The sequence below is a fragment of the Microcaecilia unicolor genome, chromosome 3, assembly GCF_901765095.1.
Source record: "Microcaecilia unicolor chromosome 3, aMicUni1.1, whole genome shotgun sequence".
Classification (NCBI taxonomy): Eukaryota; Metazoa; Chordata; class Amphibia; order Gymnophiona; family Siphonopidae; genus Microcaecilia; species Microcaecilia unicolor.
This window is the reverse complement of record NC_044033.1, coordinates 414,028,985-414,050,483: the sequence shown is the minus strand read 5'-3', so window position 1 is coordinate 414,050,483 and position 21,499 is coordinate 414,028,985. Positions and strand designations below refer to the sequence as shown.

At 43.6% G+C, this 21,499-nt stretch overlaps 1 protein-coding gene and 1 pseudogene across 1 annotated transcript in view; both read left to right on the top strand.

Moving 5' to 3' along the window:
* Positions 1–21,499, top strand: part of KLHL29 (kelch like family member 29) — a 915,027-nt gene that overhangs the window by 120,922 nt on the left and 772,606 nt on the right. The window lies entirely within an intron of this gene.
* Positions 10,923–11,782, top strand: LOC115467364 (annotated as a pseudogene).

The window sequence follows — 21,499 nt, the reverse complement described above, 5'->3', positions numbered from 1 at the left end:
GAGGAGCACTGCTTTTAGGATTCAAATTTGTAATCACTCATCTCATTCACAATTTTTGTAGAGCCTGTTTTAATATACAATTAATAAATGAAATGAAGGTAAATCCCTCCAATTTTTCTGTTTATACAACAACAATATAAATTTATGGAAAGGAACAGTCAAAACATCTACTGGTGATTCAGCTGACCTTATTTAGGTTTATAGTTTCAGGTGACGCCTCACGAAGCCCCCGGCTACACAATTTGAAAGCTCACAGGGGCTGGGCTGCTTCATCATAGGCAGTCACCTATATAAATTTTTCTTTAATAGTTTTCTTTTCTTTTACTTATTGCTAGTCCTTTACTTATAAATTTTCATTCTACAAAACACTTAGCTCAAATCAAGACGCTGAATTTTGACCACGACCAACAGTGGCCAGCGTTTCGTTATCTGCCTCAGGGTCACGTGGTCTGCGTCGATCCCCACGTCTCACGTAGCAAAAGTTATAAAGCACCAAGGCACCTTCACTTTCTGTATCCATTTGGATACAGAAAGTGAACATCCATTTGGATACAGAAAGTGAAGGTGCCTTGGTGCTTTATAACTTTTGCTACGTGAGACGTGGGGATCGACGCAGACCACGTGACCCTGAGGCAGATAACGAAACGCTGGCCACTGTTGGTCGTGGTCAAAATTCAGCGTCTTGATTTGAGCTAAGTGTTTTGTAGAATGAAAATTTATAAGTAAAGGACTAGCAATAAGTAAAAGAAAAGAAAACTATTAAAGAAAAATTTATATAGGTGACTGCCTATGATGAAGCAGCCCAGCCCCTGTGAGCTTTCAAATTGTGTAGCCGGGGGCTTCGTGAGGCGTCACCTGAAACTATAAACCTAAATAAGATCCTTAATATACAATTAGCCAAAGTCTTCCAAAAGTACATGACAGGTGCAGTGATAGTAGTTTTGGGTCCTCCTGTTCTCAATTCCTATATAGAGCCATGCTTTGTGTATCTGTTTCAGGGACAAAGCAGTATCAGACAACATGTAGAATAGAACTAAGGACAGCATGTTAGTATGCCCCCTGGGCCACATGAGGTCACTACAGTATCTGGATTACAGAGACGTAGAAGGAGGTGACAGACATCAGGAACTGCAAAGAATGATTTTCCAAAATGAAGAGGAACTGCAAAGAATGATTTTCCAAAATGAAGAGAGAGAAAGATTAAACAAAAACAAGAGCAAAAAATATACGTGAGGTGACTGCCTTTTTATTGGATTCATTTTATACATTTTTATGTACAATCATTTTTATTAAACAGTAAATAAGAGACAATCCAAAAGTTTCAAAGCATTGTTTACAGGTAACTACCAAAACTCCTCCCTACCCAACCCTCCCTCCCCTCACATAGTGTGTTCAGAGAGCAGTACTTAGTCTGTTGAAAATGAACCAAAAAGGACCATTACATATTGAGCAGTCTACTCCGGTCAGTAGGAGTCATTGTGTTCCAGAATGGGCGCCTACATTTCTGAAATCGGTCAACTGCAGAGGAAACAAAATCTTGGATACCCATTTGCTCCAATCTCATTGAGAGAATCAGATGAGAGCAACACTATTGAACTGTGGGCTTTCTGGTGTTGGAACCTTTCTATAGGAGAGTCACTCGGTAAGAGACCTGTTTTTGCTGCTATTGTTGCTCTCATCACAAAAGATGCATATCCCAGCGGGGCAGGCGGGCCCAATTGCGGGAAACCAAACATTCCTTATTAAGCAGATGAATCCATTACGAATGGGTTGTGTCCATCAACCAGCAGGGGGAGATAGAGAGCACTGAAAAATCATAGTTCCTCATGGCCAGCTAGCTCCATCTGCCTCTTCAGTATTCTCTATCTCTCCAGCAGGGTGGACGCAGCTTATTCAGCTCCTTCAAAAAATCTGCCTGGGGTGGCTCCTGTGCTTTGGCCAGTGGTAGCAGGGGTGTTGGGGGCTATTGCAGCTCCACTTTGAAGGCACATAGGTTTGCCCTTTCCCTGCCTTACCCAGCACCCGATGTGGATGTAGACACACAGGTTTGCCCTGTCCCTGTCTTTTCCCACACTCCGTGGATGCAGGCACATTGGTTAGTCCTTTCCCTGCCTTTCCCACTCTACTGATCCTCTGGAGTTGGAAATTTGCCTCTATTGCTGTTGCCTCTAATTCTCCTCACAGTGTTAAAAAAAAAAAAAAAAAAAAAAAAAAAAATTGCATCGCGCTTTGGCGCTGCGATTCCAGAAAAGAGGTTTTTCTTCTGATTGTGCAGCGTGACCGGAGCTCTGTGGACTCGGTCTGGTGAGGTAAGAGCGTTTTGTAGCTCCTCCGGGGAGGGCCCGCGATCTGGACGATTTTGGCGCAAATCCGCCATTTTGAATTTTCTGCCGTTTTTGGCGATGGCTGCAGAGGTTAAGCGCTGTTCCCGTTGTGGCAAGCGCAGATCCACAGCAGGGCAGGGCCTGTAAATCGTGCTCTTCAGACGTCAGGGCCAGCCCGAGCATGGCAAGCGATGTTTCTTCCCGCTCAGTGGAGCTGGCAGCGGGCGCCATTTTGGTCACGAACCCCGCAGAAGCGGAGGGGTTTGAATCTGGAGGAGAGCCTCGTGTGGAGGCTAACAGGGGAGCTTCTATCCCCGGATCGGAACCGGGAGGCCATGGTGAGCCCTTCTCCCCTGAGTTTGTGTTACTGCTGCTGCATAAAGCATTCATGTTAAAAAGAGCTCTCCCGCAGGGGTCTCATTCTGCCCTGCTATTTTTTCCCCCTCCAGTGGAGCCTGGCCTCAGATTGTTGTCAGACGCGTTTTCCCCTGACAGCTGGCCGCAAGACAAGCGCAGAAAGGTTAATTCCCCTTCAGAGAGTGGCGCACCCCCCTTCTCCCCCCCGTGGTTGGGATGTGAGGATTCTGAGGGGTCTGGCAGGCCCTCGTGTTCTGAAGAGCCAGAGGAAGGTGCAGGATTGTCACCGGATCCAGATGATCCTTTTTTGGTGACGATTTCCCACCGCGACGAGCTGCCAGCGCTTATTTCTGATGCCTTGCAGGTCCTCTCTATTGAAGATCCTGGGAATGGCGAAGCCTCCTCTGGTAATCCGAGGATGGTCTCTCCCTGGCTGCTTCTCTGGATGTGGCACGGTTTCTCAGAGGGGTGCTTCGGCTCAGTCCTCCCATGCGGGCTCCGTGTCCGGCCTGGAACCTGGGGTTAGTTTTAAAGGCCCTTCAGTGTTCGCCCTTCGAGCCGCTAAGGCGAGCTTCAGAGAAGGATGTGACCCTAAAGACGGTCTTTTTGGTGGCCATTACTTCGGCGAGACGGGTGTCTGAGCTCCAGGCGCCGTCCTATCGAGACCCTTTTCTGCAATTTTCAGAGTCCGGAGTTATGGTATGTACGGTGCCTTCCTTCCTGCCTAAGGTGGTTTCAGCATTTCACCTAAACCAGCCTATTTTCCTGCCTTCCTTTTCCAGAGAGGAGTTTCCGGAAGCCTTTGGGCAATTGCACCTCCTAGATGTGTGAAGGACTCTGTTGCAGTATCTGCGCATGTCAAATGCTTTTAGGACCTCTGATCAACTTTTTGTCCTGTTATCAGGTCCGCGCAGAGGGTTTCCAGCGTCTAAAGCCACTATAGCCCGTTGGCTCAAGGAAGCTATTTTTTCAGCCTATCTGCTGTCTGGCCGGCCTCCGCCTGAAGCCTTCAAGGCACATTCCACAAGAGCGATTTCCTCTTCTTGGGCTGAAACTGGAGCACTCTCTCTTCAAGAGATATGCAGTGCAGCGACATGGGCTTCTAAGCTCTCTTTTGCCCGACATTACAGGCTGGATGTGGCTGCAGGAGAGACACGCTTTTTGGAGCACAAGTGCTGGCGCATGGTGTGGCTTGTTCCCACCCTATCTAGGGATTGCTTTGATACATCCCATTCGTAATAGATTCATCTGCTTGATGACAAGGAAAGGAAAATTAGGTTCTTACCTTGACAATTTTCTTTCCTTTAGTCATAGCAGATGAATCCATGAGCCCTCCCTCAGTGATTCATTGTGTGATTGATGTTGTTTTATGTTCAGTTTTTCGTGTAGATCTGTTCCCTCATTGGGAGAAGTTGGAAAAAAGTCTTCAGGATTTCTGTTCTGTTATAGGAGGTTCAGTTCGTCCCTCCTTTGTGTTATTGCTCCTGTTCTGGGGCGTTCATCCGCTGTGAGGAAAGTTCATGTTATGCTACTTTGCAGTGTAACACTGCTTTGGAAGCTTCAAATACTGAAGAGGCAGAGGAGCTAGCTGGCCATGAGGCACTGGTTTTTCAGTGCTCTCTATCTCCCCCTGCTGGTTGATGGACACAACCCATTCATAATGGATTCATCTTCTATGACTAAAGGAAAGAAAATTACCAAGGTAAGAACCTAATTTTCCCATAAGTCAGGAGCGTAATGCCATCCCACCTGCCTCATCCTGAAGACGTGAAGCAGTACTGCTTTCCAAAAGCTCTCCACCAAGAAACAAGTTTAAAACATATGACCCAGTGTTGCCCTGTCAGCTCCACACTTCAAACAGGATCCCCATGGAGAGAGTCCCATGTGGAAGGCCCTAATCGCAATGCAAACATTATTTATTTAGATTTTGCTCACACCTTTTTCAGTAGTAGCTCAAAGTGAGTTACATTCAGGTATACTGGATATTTCTCTGTCCCAGGAGGGATCACAATCTAAGTTTGTACCTGAGGCAATGGAGGGTTAAGTGACTTGCCCAAGATCACAAGGAGCAGCAGTGGGATTTGAACCGTCCACCTCTGGATTGCAAGACCGGTGTTCTAACCACTAGGCCACTCCACTCCACTTGTATTGAAGTTCCCAATGCACTGCAGAAAAGGATAACTTATGAATGTTTAATATGTGCCTTTTGAATTGCTCCACATCTAAAGTAATGGGAAGTTCTTTCTTCCACTGTGCAAGCAAATTATTGTAATCCAGTTCAGGGATAGTGTCTCTCATATGTTGATGAAAGGATAGAGGCACTTTTTGCTGTTGAAAGCTCCTTCTGCACATCTTCTGCTAACGCCTCCCATGGTAAAGATCGCGCACAATGTCTCCATTGAACATAAAATGTATCACTGAGTTTGAGAGCAAATTCTTTTTGAAGGTTGCCAAATGATTTAGGTTTTCCCTCCAAGGTCACCACGTGTAGCAAATAAATGATTCCCCGGTTCCGCCATTAACGAAAGGTAGGATAAAGTTGCCCAGGCGGAAAAGCTGGGTTATTACAAACAGGGAGAAAAGGCAACACCTTGGCTGAAAATTGATGTAAATGACAAATCTGGTGCATCCTTTACTGCTGAATCAGTCCAAGGAGAGGCAAGTCACCTTGAGGTAACTTTGAGCTCTGAGAGCTGTATGCCGCCTCCTTAACTGGGAAATGGTTTCATATCAGTTGTGAAGTCTGTGTAGGTGTCTTGCCTAGCCCCAGCTCGACAGTTGTGAGCTCATCACTGACTCCTCCTGACCCAGGAAGTACTGTACCACGGCGCAAGGAAGGAGTTGCATCAGAAGGGGTGGGACGGGTCAGAGGGGAAAGGCCTGCTGCATGCCAGAGGCAGCCAGTGAGTAAGGATGCCACTGATGCTGCAGCACTGAAGGCTTCAGGAAAGGTGACAGAGCAGCATGCAGGGCTGCGTGTGCGAGAAAGACATCAGATCATGTGGGGGAGGAGTGAGGAAAGAGTGGGGTAGCCACGGGGGGGGGGGGGGGGGGGGGGGCTTGGGGACCTGGGAGAGGGAGAGTAGCAAGCGTGCAAGGCCAGGAACAGAGGCAGAAAAGCTGTGTGGGGGTGAGGAGTATGGATTCTCAGGTGGTCAAACTTAAGCGGTGTAAACATTTTTATTAAACATAAATATCTAGATTTCTAGACTTCTACTGTTCATTCTTCTCACTCCCTCACTCTTCATATTCTCGTATAGACTTTTTTTTTCTGTTGTTTAAACATGTATCACAATCTAAAATTGGAGCTATCAAAGGCTCTAATCATGCTCCTATAATACTACAATTGAACAGATTAGGGCTGCAGAACTGATGATTTTAATGCCCCTCTTGAATAACCTGATTTTGGGAATCAATGATTACTTTGAATTTAACAAATTGGAAAACACAGGATGGTTTTGTTTGTGGGATGTCTAAAAAGTATATATGAGAGGTACAGTAATCTTATATTGCTAAACTGAAGAAAAATAGATAAGAGCATAAAAAAAATAGCAATGACTTGAAAGTATTAGATCAACTACAAAAATCTTGCTACTTCTACTACACTATTCTTTGTAGGAAAGTGGGGAAATTTGTTTTCATGAAAGTGGCACAATATTTATGCAGAGAATAAATGTGGACATTTATGAGCATGCTATTTAAAAGCTAAATCAGAAAGATCCAACATCACAGCTATCAAAAATGAAAGAAATGAAACATTAAACCAAGTTCTATAAACAAATATATACATCTGAATCGGATACAGACTCTTCGGAATCGGCAGACAAAATGGAACGCATGCTGGAGCCATCATTGCAGGAAACGAGTGCCTCCGCAGTAGCAACGCTATCACCCGGCAAGGGCTCTGAACAGCCTGCCAAAGAAAGTCCCGCTGCAGATTTTCTCTTCCCACAGCGAGAACACCTCTTAACCACCTCTGCGCCATCCTGGCGCCCACTCTGTGGGAAGAAGGGAAACAAGGCACTCACCTAATACAATGCAGCTCAGGCAGAAACAACCTCCCAGAAATAGACCTGCCACCAGACAGGTGCAGGTTAGACAAGGCACCCCGCTGGAGAAGGGACTCCGTAAGAAGCACCGTGCATCCTGTTCTTGCTCTCTCCCTAGTCTCCGTTTGTTTTGTTTTTATTATTATTATTTTTTTTATTAAACTCCAGCTACACAGCTCCTTTTTTTGTTGTTGTGAGGAAGATTACAGCTAGCAGCCAACACTGGGAAGGAAGGGGGGGGGGGGGGCAGGCACCCAGCACTTATGCTTCTAAAGATGGCACCAAAAGGCCAGTCCCCCAGACTCAACTGGCTAATACTAGCCCAGAAGTAGCCCCCAAACCAAAGAATCCAGGAGCTGGTAAGAAGTTGTCGACCACCTGCTGGAGATTGGAGGGGCTGATCATCCAGTATCACTGACTTCAGTTAGTAACCTCTATCTCCACTTAATAGTAGGCGGACACAACCCACCAGTTACTGGATTCATCTGCTGATTGTGCTAAGGAAGGAGGAGATTCCCAAGCGAAATCATTGGGGGGGGGGGGGGGGGGCAGCAGAGGGAAGGCAAGTAAGCTGCAGGAGGATAGGGTTACCATATTTGCCCTGACAAAAAAAAAAAAAAAAAAGACACCAATAGCCATGCTCCCTCTCTGGCACACCCCCACCCACCATCTAGACCTCAGTATGGAATGAGCAGTTCTCTTATATTCTTAAGCAACATTTTTTGCAGAGTCTATTTCTCCTGCCATAACCAAAATGACATTAAAGTTAGGGTAATTAGTGGAATAGTATATTTTCCATTATGAAAAACATTCTGTAGCCAGCAGAGAAAAAGATGACATTCCCCTTGATTTTAACAGATTTTGTTTGTTTTAGAGTCCCCACTAGGTTAAGCCAGTTTGACAACGCACTGTTTTTAATTTTTTTTCCAAACATTTTTTTCTAGGCATTAGGATCCATATAAAAAAAACAGCTAAAATAATATTATCTTAACAAAATACTGGATACACAATGTTGTGTTTTTCAAGGTAGCCCAATATAGAAACCAACTATAAAAAATGTTAAATCTTTTTGTATTAAAGAAGAGAAAAATTCATACATGCAACTAGAATAAAACATTTTATACTTTGGGGCTAAATGTAATTAAGAGACCAGTTAATTGTTTACAATAAGAACTTATTTTCTTTAGGACAACTTGGGGGGGGGGGGGGGAAGAGAGAGAGAGAAGAAAATTAAACTTAAAAACCCATTTACCACAATTTTCCATTGATTCATTACCTTTCCAGCTTATCTTTATAGTACTGAGGGTAAGGATAATCTACTTGGCTCTTTATGTAGCAAGTTACAAACTGTAGCAAAGGTTAACCTCCCCAAGCCTTGCTGCCGGCGCCGTTTCAGAATGGCTGCTGACACTTCAAGCAGTGACCTCGCAAGACTTCTGGAAGTCTCACAAGGCCGCGGCTTGAAATCTCGGCAGGCATTTTGAAGCAGCACCAGTAGCAAGCGGGAGACTTGTCCTTTTTGAGGACACTGTGGGACAGTATGGGCGGGAGATTCCAGCCTGTCCACATACCCGGACAAATGGGCAGGCTGGAAAAACCCGCCCAGACGCCCCCTAGTGTCCTCAAAAAGAGGACACCTCCAGGTAAAACCGGACATATGGTAACCCTGCAGGAGGAAGGTGAAACCAACACCAGAGCACTGCAAGGGAAAGGGGACAGTGGAGCCAGCAAGTATCGCAGGGGCAAGGTAAGAGTACATCAGCCCTAGCATATGCATATTACAGGGACACTTACTGAGAGACTGTTCTGCACATGTGCTAGGCACTTTCCCTACTGAGCTGCTTGCTGAAATTGCGTGCTGCTCATTTGAATGCTATTTCCAAACCAGTAAGTTCAAAAGTAAATGCACAGTTTTTTTTTTTAAATTTTACATTTCCATTTTTATTTTACAAGAAAACTTGTACAGAAAGGAGTATCATCACTACTTTTTAGGAAATAGTCATATACATCATATTTTCAGTGAGAGTTACTACTAAAGTCCACAATAGGGGCAAGGCATAATTCAAGGATTTATCTGCTGATAATTTTAAGAAAATGAATAGAAAGTATTCCGAGTATTATTCTTTACAGAGTGGATATAATAGGAGTTGTCGACAGGGGAAGTGTAGTTGAGTCCTATCTAGAGTCCAGGAAGGATAACAAGTGTTCACCTAAAAAAACAAACAAAAATGTATTTAACAGATTGAAACTTAACACATTTGCAGGGAAAATTAAGCCAAAAGGTTCCACCCAATTGAAGCACACGGAAACAAAGTTTCAAAAAGTCCTGTCGCCTCTTTTGTGTTTGTCTTGAAATGTCAGGAAAAACTTTAACTTTACAATTCAGAAAATCTTCCTGTCAGTGTTTGAAGAAAGACTTTAAAATCCAATCGTGGTCAGGCTGAAGGACAAAGTCCACAATTAAAGTGGCAGGTTGTACACTTAATAGATCATCCTCTATAGTCTGTGAGAGATTTAAATTCAGTTCCTCAAATGGAATTCCTGTGTTTGGTAATATTTGTTCCATTGATTTCTTAACATATGGTGCTAAATATATTTTAGAAATAGGTGGATAAAGTTGTTCTGAAATTTTTAGCACTTCTGAAAGGTACCTCTTAAAAGTTATCAAAGGAGCCATTGCTGCTTGACTTTCCTTAATTTTATTAGTTTCACTCTTAATTTCTTTTTCAAAGGAATAAGTTTGTATAATTTGTGTTTCCAATTCTGCCACTTTACCTGGGAGCGTTTGAGTAACCATTAACATGGAAGTAATTTTCTGTGAAAAAGAATTTGACTTACCAAGGCGTCCCAAATATTTTCAAGGGTAATTCTTTCTGGTTTCTTCATCGTCAAAATCTTGACTGAAAACTGAGTCTCCTGCTGGACTCCTCCATTACTCATAACTTTCACCTCCTCCGTTCCGACTCCCAGATCTCTGACGGTGTTTCCCGCAGTGCCTCCCTTCACTGCTACACTCTGCAATCCACTGCCTTCGTCTGCCCCTGCTCCCAGACTGATCTCCTCATCGGGTCTGAGCGATCTGGGGCATCCAACTGGCTGTGTTGCCAGCATCGCCGGTGGACTCCGCTCCTCCGGGCTCAGTGTGATGTCCCTTTCAAGTGGGGAGAGTGGTTCACCTTCCGCTGCTCCTCCCTGCATTTTGCCCAGCCAACTCTCCTCGGATGGTGAAACGATCCATCTGGCCCAGCTCCAATCTCACAGTGGGAGCAGGGTTAACCCTCTGTCTTCCCCTTCTCTTGGGCATTAGAAAAATGTTAATAGGAATCAATACAGCGAGAACGAGGTGAGTCCGAGGAGCACTCTCACACACTTTCTATTCGGATGCCATCTTGCCCCCCTGTAGATCAGGGATCTTTTGGAAATGTTCTTCAAGTTACTAAAACCACTCAACCGATAGCTATGGGTTTAGATACAGAAAAAGTTTTCGATCATGTTGAGTGGCCATACCTACTTTATACCGTAAAGTGGTTTGGTTTATTGTTAATTTTTATCAAAATGATAAATGTACTATATACAGCACCAACAGCTAGAATTCAGATTAAGTCTAAACCTTTCTGCCTATCAAGAGGAACAAGACAAGGGTGTCCAATGTACCTTTATTATTCAGTATTGCATTACAACCTTTATTAATTGCAATCAGAAATAACTCATCTATACCATTCAACAATACTCATTAATATCTGGATATTAACTCAATTCTACAAAAACTGAGCTAATGCCAATAAACTGTCCAGAGATTAAATCTGACATGGAACAATTCCAATAGAAGTGGTCGCCAAGTAAGCTGAAATATCTTGGCATATTTTTTGATCCTACTCTAGAGGAGACAATACAATATAATGCAACCATTGACTAAATTCTCTGCAAGTACTAATATTGAAATAGTCGCCCCTAAGATTAACATGGTGGGATCATTTGTAAAAGATAAAAATAATGTTCACACCCAAGATCAACTATACACGAAGTATTTCTTCTTTAAATCAACACTATATAAAGATACATAAAAATATCTTATCTTCTTTTTTATGGAACAGCAAACCTCCCCATATAGTAGGGTGTCCAACCTCAGTCCTCGCCAGGTCAGGTTTTCAAGATTTCCCCAATGAATATGCATGAAATCTAGTTGCATACAATGGACATAGTGCGTGGAAATAGACCTCATACATATTTATTGGGGAGATCCAGACTCTTGCTGGTTCTCCGGGCCGGTAGTAGACACAAACCTGGCAAGACGGGACCTCTCACTGTACTCACTGTAGCAGGATCTGGTGGGCATACAACAGAAATCCTTAGATTGCTTGGGAGCTTGTCTCAATCTTATTCTCCTACACACTACATCATGGCTGATTCAGATAAGATGAGTGAAGACAAAATATGCTCATTTGAACGCTCAAGAGCAAAACAGTCTTCTAAGTTTCAGTATTTCATCCATCGCATTCCCAGAAGTTGGGAAGTTCGACAGTCTTGGAGTTCTTCAGTGCTGACGACCCTCCACTCCTTGCGTTACTCCCTTCCTTTGACCTTCAGGCTGAAGCCAGATTTGGTCTTATGTAATGGCCCAGGAACATGCGTTCCTGTGTGCGCTTCTGCGGTCTTGGGATTCTGGGAATAAAGAAAGTGATTATCATCTATGTGGAGAGCATCTGCCGAGTGGAAACCTTATACTTCTCTGGACGGATTTTGTACCACTTTTCAGATTACTTCATTGTTCAGTGGCCTGTGCGGAAAGAAAAATATCCCAAGTCTGTATATCTTGGGCGGATAGTCTGAGAACAAGAATGAACTTTAGCACATCTGACACTTTCCCATGTTGTGAAGCAACTACTGTTCAGGATTAAGAAGATATGCGGGGGAAACAACAGAAGTACTGAGTGCAGTAAGCTCAGAGGGTGAAGTATTTCCAGGGCATAGTTTTATCACAAACACAGCCTGCACTGGTAAAGGACAACAAGAGTGGTTGGATAGCCTTCTTTACTGGGGCTGTGGTGCAGAAGAAATAAATGAAATTTTGAAAAATGAAATCTTCCGCCAGGGTCGCTTTACTCATACTACCCCTCTCCTCAAGACCCTTCACTGGCTCCCTATCCGTTTTTTGCATCCTGTTCAAACTTCTTCTACTAACCTATAAATGTACTCACTCTGCTGCTCCCCAGTATCTCTCCACACTCGTCCTTCCCTACACCCCGTCCCGTGCACTCCGCTCCATGGATAAATCCTTCTTATCTGTTCCCTTCTCCACTACTGCCAACTCCAGACTTCGCGCCTTCTGTCTCGCTGCACCCTACGCCTGGAATAAATTTCCTGAGCCCCTACGTCTTGCCCCATCCTTGGCCACCTTTAAATCTAGACTGAAAGCCCACCTCTTTAACATTGCTTTTGACTCGTAACCACTTGTAACAACTCGCCTCCACCTAACCTCCTCTCTTCCTTCCCGTTCACATTAATTGATTTGATTTGCTTACTTTATTTATTTTTTGTCTATTAGATTGTAAGCTCTTTGAGCAGGGACTGTCTTTCTTCTATGTTTGTGCAGCGCTGCGTATGCCTTGTAGCGCTATAGAAATGCTAAATAGTAGTAGTAGTAGATCCTAAAAACCTGACTGGATTATGGCCCTCAGACTCAGGGTGGACAACTCTGCTGTATAGCTTTTCAAAAAGCTGAAATATCCCAGAGAGAGGGCTGAGTAAACATCATAAGCTTTTATGACTATCACATTGCTTTTATAATAAGAGAGTACTCTGGATAACAGAAGAGAGTTAACTAATTTTCCACTCTGGTTGCAATTTGAAGCAAAAAAGTGTTAAATATCCTTTACACTTTCTTCCTTTCATGTGTATATCTTCTAGTGATGTGAAGAACGCTATAAAAAACATCAACTCAAGTAGCTTTAAAGAAATTGAAGACTCTCTATGCAGCTCCAATGGTCAGTCTGTTTATACGCCACTATGGAATAATGCCCAATTTAAGATTCAAGGAAAAACCATTAATTGGAAGCATTGGCAAGATGCTGGGATATGATATATTGATCAACTAGTAGATAAATCTTCAAAGGATGACCATTTAGATATAAGTTCTAGATTTAACTATACCCACTGGCATAGAATCAACGTAGGAAAGAGATGTGAACACCTCTCCAGGCTAAACGATGGTCTGAAATTTAGAGAAATATATCCAAAACTGTTTGCTCTGCTACTGTTAATCTATTTTCTTTTGCACAGAGCCATTTGGATGCCTTACAAATTATTTAAAAAAAAAATGAATATAGTAAATGCTGGTCAAGTAAAAAAAAAACCAAAAAGCCACAGGGACACTTTCACATATGTTGTTTTCATGTGATTACGTAAAACATTATTGGGATACAATATGGTCTACTATTTGCTCACTTTTAGATATCAATGAACCATTGTCATATAGTGTTTTGGTTCTTGGTGATACTGGCTATAAATCCGTGCTTGATAAAGCAAAGCTATTGAGAATATTATGTTTGGCAATCAAAACTATTGCGATCTTGGAAAGACTGTGCAAGTCTTGAATATAATATATGGTGGAATACAGTTTGTATCGCAGCCAAATTTGAACAGGCGGCTGCGGAAAGGAATTTTAAGTGTGTGTGTATCTTTTTGTTCTATAATAGTTTGGTATTAAGCAGTTTATCAAGGGCCCCTATTACCAAATGGTGATAAAAGGGTCCCTGTGGTTGTCGGTGCATGGGATTGCAGTGAGCCGAGGGCCCCCTTTTAGCGCCGCCGGTTAAGGGCTTTTTTAAAGGAAGGAAATGGTCATGTGGTAAGTTAAACACTTGCTGTGCAGCCATTTCCTGGGGGAGCCCTTACCGCCTATTTAAGGGGATCTGGCAATAACCAGGCAGTGCGTGGTACTGCCTGATTACTGCTGGGCATGCCCCCAGTGCTAGAAAATGAAATATTTTATTGCGCCACAATTGGCATGCAGAGGGAGTTGGAACTACTGCAGAACTCCCCTAGGCGCCTGGCTGTATGGCTGAATCCCTGTGCGCCAAGCCAGTGCTACCCCTACCACCCTTTTGTAAAAGGGCCCCAAAGTAATTAACATCGTGTTAGAGATTGTATCATCAGATACTTAAGTTATTTCAAACTGCTTTTTCTAAGAAACGTGATTCTTCATAAGGTAATCAACAGACTCCTTAGTTTCTAAAGGTTATGATCTTACTAGGTTTTTGGAAACTTGTGATTTAAAAAATTGCTTTAAGAAGAATTTTACTTTTCTGTGGTTCAAACGTTTTAGTACTTCCTGATGTGGCTAGAGCCACACAACTTAGGCTTTTTTCTCTCTAAAATCTTAGGTTGCTCTAGGAGCCATTAAAAAAAAAAAGAATTTCCTTGTCCAATAGCACAGCATACTAATTATGCCTTTGGAATTCTATGGATCTGGATAAATTTATCGTTTAAGATAACAGTTTAGCATTATAAAAATGTGTGTGTGAGGCTTGTGTTCAATGTCTTGAGTATAATTCTATCTACTCCCCCCCCTTTTTTTTTTTTTACAAAGCTGCTCGGTAATGCTGACACAGCCCATTCACTTTGAATGGGCTGTGTCTGCATTACTATGATTGGTAGCGTGGCTTTGTAAAAGGGGGGGGGGGGGGTAATTTTTTTTTCTGCTATTTTGCCTTCTTGTAAAGGCTTTTTTTTTAAATGGGGCTTTGCTTTATTTGTTTGAGATGTATATATAATTTCCTAATTTTCCTTTATATTTTCAAATTCTATATTAAAATTTGTTATTCATAATAAAGAAAAAAGCTCTTGTTTTCCCCCATACCGAAGCTCATACTCTGAATTACCCATGATGGACTTCGGACTGTGTACGGTTATCATCTCCATAATGTCTTCATTTCTCACTAGCTCTATGGCGTTGGAAAGTCTGAATTGGTTCTCTTGCACTGCACATATATCCTTGCTATAAATCTGCAGTATTTATGCCAAGATATACTTAAGTCGTAATCACTGAAACCTTTTTTTTAAACATGTTATTGGGGGGCAGAAAATAATTTTAGAATAGTGTTTCTGAACCTAGTCCCAGGGCACACCTAGCCAGTCAGGTTTTCACGATATCCACAATGAGAATGCATGACAGATTTGCATACAGTAGAGGCAGTGCATGCAAAAGTCTATCTCATGCATATTGTTGATATCCTAGAAACCTGACTGGCTGGATGTATCCCGAGGACAGGGGTGAGAATCCCTGGTTTAGAAGATGGTGTTCCATAGTTAAAATGTTGTGTTTTTTTTTCTCCTGTGGACATAGAATGGAAGAAGAAACTTTTTGATAAATAATCATTTGTAATGTCATCTGTCATTTTTGGACTTTCATGTTTTGACTTAAAGCTGGTGACCAGCATTGAAATTCATTTTTTGCTCTTTAATATTCCTAATTTGGTAGACAAAATTCAAATTATAAAAATGATTTTGGAGAGCTGCTGTTGGAAGCTTAAAACTGTTAGTAACTGAATGTGATGAGGGGTTTTGCTATGTGATGCAAAACATTTCTGAGTTTTGAGTATAAATGTATATATTTTTTTTCAACCATTGGTATGTGTGCAAGCTCATTTCTTGATTGGAGTTCAAATTGTCTGAAGCTATGATAGGGAAGAACAGCTTGTCATGGAAAATGATTAATAGTAGTGCCACCTGCCACAGAGGCTTCCTAAGTGGCAGCAGCAATTCAGGCTGGAGTGCGTGTGCTCTTAGCTATTTCTGAACATAGGCTCTTCTTTTGAAGAGAGGCGGCTGCTTCAAGAATTATTCCCCTTTGAATTTATGCATTTCAGTTATGTTATTTGCCGTAAATGCTTCTTGGTACCTTTTAGCAAACCCCTTATCTTTGTTACAATGCTTAATTAGGCACTTAATCCACTTTCACTGCAACTATCTCATTAGCCAGCCTTGCCTGAAGTGCCCACCAAGAATAAGTAGTACTAAAAGAAAATATTCTAAAACAGTCTATGGAGAAAACAAAGTTGAAACACATGGTATGCCCCCAACACTTACTTAATAATTTAGGGTCAGTTTCTTGTATTTTTGACTCCCCTCCTGACCCTTGTAACCACAGAGCTACTCAAAAGTATGTGACACTTAAGGAAACATGAAATTTGGTGCATTTCTGAAGTCAAAGCATAGCTTTGCCACATGCTAAGCCCAGGTCATCGTTGTCATCTTATATGTTATGTAACAGTGGGGCCATTTTACTAAACTAAGCTTAAAAATGGGACTAGCACATCCTTACAGGGGGCTTTCCTGTGCACTAAGCCCATTTTTAGTGTGGCTTTCAAAAAGGGCTGTTTCCTGTTTGAATATATGGCCATGTGCTAATATTGACATTAGTGCATGGCCATTAAATTGAAATGAGAGCACTTATCACCTCCTATTTAGCAGATGCTAATGATTCCAGTGTTATGGACATGCTAACTAGTTAGTTCGGTGGAGATGTCAGTGCGCTAGCTGACTAGTGTATCTATGCCCAATCTCTGCCATTGACGTGCTCTTCCCCCCCCCCCAAAAAAAAAGTTAAATTACTTCATGCATAGTTATGACATCTGTGCATACTAACGCAGAACACTTTAACATGTCCATGTTAAGCCATTTTTGCTGTGTTAGGCACATGTTAGTCACATGACTGCTTCATAAATGGGCCCCAGTGCCTCTTCTAGCTTCATTGTAGATCACTGTTTCATGTTTTCCAAGGTCTGTCTAGATCTATCTTTTTTTTTTTTTTTCTTTACCCAGATATAAAATGTAAAGGTCTAAATAGCAAAATTCCCACTATCATGTTAAGATTTTAGATCAGTTTTTTTAAATGGAACTTATCTAATCCAGGCTGAGTTATAAGCGCGCCCCATTTTGATTTAAGGTAGGTTGATGGTTTATAAAACGCATATATACTTAGCAATTGTATGCAGTTTCTGATTTCATTACGATCATGAGCTTTAGGTTTATACTTATCTATTGAAAGTTGGAGACTTCTAAGCAGATTGCATGGTACACAAATATTAAGCTGGAGAGTCGCATGGTACGCTGCATGAGGTGGCTGTGTTGCTCTTATGCTCTAGCTCCCCTCCCCTCTAAATCCTAAATAATCATATGTAAATTCATATTGTCTTGCTCCATAATCTTTCTCTGACTTATGGACAAAGAGATTCTGAAGGAAAGGGCAATGATGACTAGTAAAACAGCTGAAAAGATAAGGAGAAAACTAAATCGGCAGAGTCTACGATGGTGGACAAGGATGAAGGTACTCTAGTGGTAAGTGAATCTGGAAAAGTGAGTTGCAAATGCAGAGGGCTTGTTGGAACAGGAACGAACTATAACGTGACACCTATAAAGAGAAATTGGACGATTTAGAAATTACTCAAGGCAAAGTAACTTGCAACTTCTAGGTTTTCTGGAAACTTGGCTGGCAAGGGAGCTGGACCCAGATCCCCATCACAAAGATCTCCAGGTGGAGTTGTCACATCGTCTGGGTCATCGACTGGACTCGTTGGACAGGTCTAGAGTAGCGATTTTCTGCATTTTAAATTGTGCTCACAAGTAACTTCTGCTTGCAGAGTATAAAAAGAGGAAAAATGAGCTGCGCCATAAGCGGATTGTTCTTTTTCAAGACTATTTAGCGCGAGTCTCAGTTTGCAGGAAGGAGTTTAACCTGATTTGTGCTCAGCTGATTTGTATCTAGTGATTTTTGAGGATTTTGCATGAGGGGACAAATTGCACACATGAATCAGCGAGTGGGGCAACAGACTTTTCCAGCAGTTGCAGAACAAGGGAGAAGATCCTACAGAAGCTTCAGAGATCTTGAGAGGTGTGCACCTTTGTGAATCTGCCATCCGAGCTTACTCATTCCATACAAATTCAGTATCAATTCAGAAAATGCAATCTCCATGTGGCTCACACTGCAGGCCCCCCTCTTTTTTCTTTGTCTATTTAGTAAGGTCCTATTCATTTCCTTAGGAGTAATGATGTAGGCCCACAAGCCATGGGGGTAATTCTTGTGGCGTGGGTACTCTAGTCACAGTTGGAGATATGACCTTGAACATTTGAATAGAACTGTGTTTTTTCCGAGGATGAGCAGGCTTGCATATTCTCATGAGTGGGCAGATGCTGATCCACGTCGCCCGGTCCGGCATTTGTGTCAAAGTTAGAGAACGCGGTTCCCTCATTTTCTTTTTTTTCTGCGTGAAGAGCAGCTGCATTTTTTCGGTCTCTCTTCACATGCCTGGTCTTACAGCTTTGTGAGTGCCATTGGCCTTTCTTTTCTTTTTTTATTGTTTTTTTTAACTTTTTTTTTTTTTTTTTTTTTTGCCTGTATTTGTGTTTCCTTTATTTTTGATGAGGGCCTGTTTTAGGCCCTGACTCCGGTCAGGTACTCCCTTCCTTTTTTTTTTTTTTTTGTGTGCCTTCGTCCCTTTTTCAGGTACCATCGAGTCATTTGATTTGGCCGGCTAAGTTCTCCCGTCCCTGTCCACGAAGACTCCCACCAGCTTCAAGCATTGTACCCGGTGCAACCAGAGCATCTCGGGGAAGGACACCCATTATTGGTGTCTGCAGTGTCTTGGGGCCCAACCATAGCCCTGCTAACTGTGTTCTCTGTATTCGTATGAAGAAGAGGACCCAGGTTTCCCTAGAGACTATGTGAAAAGATTTTTGGAGCCAGGTCTGGTTCCTCGACATCGAGGTCGGAGGTGCTGTCATTGACGTTGTTTTGCTTCGGGGTAAGCATGGTTGCTTCGAGACCTCTGGACACTGGGAGCAATGAGGCATTGAGTGGGTCTCCACCTGTCTTGAGGCCTCTTGGTGTGTAGGCCCCCCGGGACTGTCCATCATCGGACCTGACCCCGAGGCGACATGAGGATTCGACATCATCCTCGTCGGTACCGAGGAGCATGGGTGACATGCTTTGGGTGAAGGCCAATTTGCACAGTCATCAGTTACCCTTGATACATGGTGCTGTGAGCTCTGAGACTGAGGGATTCGGCACCCGAGAAGCTTTGGCGCCGGGAGGACCGCTCTCCCTCCATACAAGAGGTGCCAATATGCTTGTCTGCAAGCAGCTGAGATCCTGTTCCTGCATCAGCTCCAACAGTTCTGCAACCTGTGCTTCAGCCGACGCCCTAGCTTTTTCCAATGTCGGCCCTTGATGAATGCATTCTGAGCTGCTGGATGGCCTTATGCAGAGCTGTGCTTCAGTATCAGAGGTGCTTGCATCTGCCATACCTTCTGCTGTGGCCCCGCCTGGCCCTCAGTCTGTGGTACGGCCTCCGGCGCCGCTTGCAGCCCTGGTCTCACTTGTCACCCAGGCTGATACCCCCCTTGACTTCGTTGGAGGAAGCTTTTTCTAGAGTCGAGGCGGGAGCTGGTCTCTCAGTGCTGCTCTCGAGGACATGGTTCCTTGCCATCGAGGCAGGCTCAGTCTCCAACATCCCATATGGAGATCTTGGGAATCTGAGGAGGATCCCAGATACTTTTCCTTGGACCAGTCTTATGGGATTCTGTCTGAGCCCACCTCACCACCTGAAAGGAGATGGTCTCTGATTGAGAGCCTTTCTTTCCCGTCTTTTGTAAAGGAAATGGATGGGTCCATTCCATTTTCATCAGAAATGGAGGATGAGCCCAGGGCCAAGATGCTCGAGGTCCTGGACTATACATATCCTCATAAGGAGGCTGTGATGGCTCCTTTCCACAAGGTACTCAAGGTCGTCCTTGTCAGGAACTGGGCATCCCCTCTGTCGGTCCCTGTTGTCCCCAAGAAGATTGACACCCAGTATTGGATCCACAATGAGCCTGGGTTTGTAAGGCCTCAGTTTCCTTGTGACTCCATGGTGGTGGAATCCACTCTCAAAAGAGCCAGAAGTACTAGGGTCTATGCCTTGGCTCCCCTCAGGCAGAGAAGCTAGAACCCTGGATTCTTTTGGGATGTATCAGGCCTCAATGCTGGTCTCCCGTATTCAGTCATACCAGCTCTTCATGAGTGTTTACTTGTGAAACTCGGTGAGACAGCTGTCAGACTTGGTCAATATGCGCCCTCTGGAGCAAGCCAAGCCCTTTTGCCAGTTGGTCAAGCAGCAGAAGGCGTGTCGAAAGTTCTTGGCCAGGGGCACTTACGGCACTTTTGATGTGGCATCCAGGATTTCTGGTCAAAGTATAGCAATGCGCAGACTCTCTCAGCTGCGTGTTTCTGACTTGGAACATTCTGTTCACCGGAGGTTGGCGGATGCCCCTTGCTGGGGGGAGATAATCTTTTCGGAGAGAAGGTTGAGGAGGTCATAGACTAAATCAAGAAACACACTGATGCTATTTCTTCTGTCTCCCACTGGGCACCTTCTGCATCCACCCCCTCATCTAGGAGGTTTTTGGCAAGTTGGGTACTCCCTACTACTACTACTACTACTGTGGCATAGGTACACTCCTTTGGCTCATCAGCCTGCTCAGACTCGGCCCCAGCGCAGTCGTTCTCGTCAACAGTGTGCGCCTTAGGGCCCTACTGCTCCCTAGTCAAAGCATGGGACAAGTTTTTGACTGGCTCCAGCATAGCAGCAGTAAAAGTGTACTTTCCAGACGACTTTCTGGTTGGGAGAGGTTGAAATTTTTTTCACCAAAGGTGGCCTCTCATAACCTCCAACTGATGGGTTTTTCAAATAGTCTGTATCGGATACACCCTGAATTGGCATTACAAACCCCCAAATTGCTCATTCATTCAGCTCTCAGCACAGGCAGGTACTTGCAGAGGAACTCTCCGCCCTTCTGAATGCCCATGCGGTTGAACCTGTTCCACCAGGGGAAGAAGGGCAGGGATTCTATTCCAGGTACTTCCTTGTGCAGATAAAGACAGAGGGGATGTGTCCTATCCTAGACCTGAGGTCCCTGAACAAATTTCTAGTCTGAGAAAAGTTCAGGATGGTTTCCCTGCGCACCTTTCTCCCAGTGATTCATAAAAATGATTGGCTACGCTCTCTGGACTTGAAGGATGCATATACTCGTATCCTGGTACTTCTTGCCCACTGGAGATACTTTCTTCCTACTGGAAGTATCTTTGATTTCAGCTAGGAACACATCACGTTCAGTCCTGCATGTTGCCTTTTGGCCTCATGTCAGCTCCTAGTGTCTTCACCAAGTGTCTAGCGGTAGTCACAGCATCACTACACAGACTGGAAGTCCATGTGTTCCCATATCTTGACGATTGCTGGTGAAGTGCACCTCAAGAGGATGTTGCTCAAGAGTCCATGCGGATGACTATTTGGGTGCTGAAACTACTAGGGTTTGTTTTAAACTACCCCAAGTCCCATCTACACCCTGTCCAGTAGTTGGAGTTCATAGGAGCCTTCTTGAAATGCAGAAGGTTTGAGCCCACCTGCCAGAAGCCAGAGCAGACAATCTTGTTTTGCTGGTGTCCAGTGTTCATGCCTCTCGGCAGGTCACAGCTTGGCAAATGTTGAGATTGCTGGGCCACATGGCTTCCATAGTGTATGTTACACCCATGACATGCCTTCACTTGAGATAGATTAGCTGAATGGACCCTGGCTTCTCAGTGGTATCAAACCACAGGTAGTCTGGAGAATGTCATCCATGTGTCCCAGAGCTTGTTCGCTCTCTTCAGTGGTGGACAATTTGATCCATTTTGACTCTGGGACTTTCATTCAAAATTCCTCAGCCACAAAAGGTGCTGACAGTGGATGCATCTCT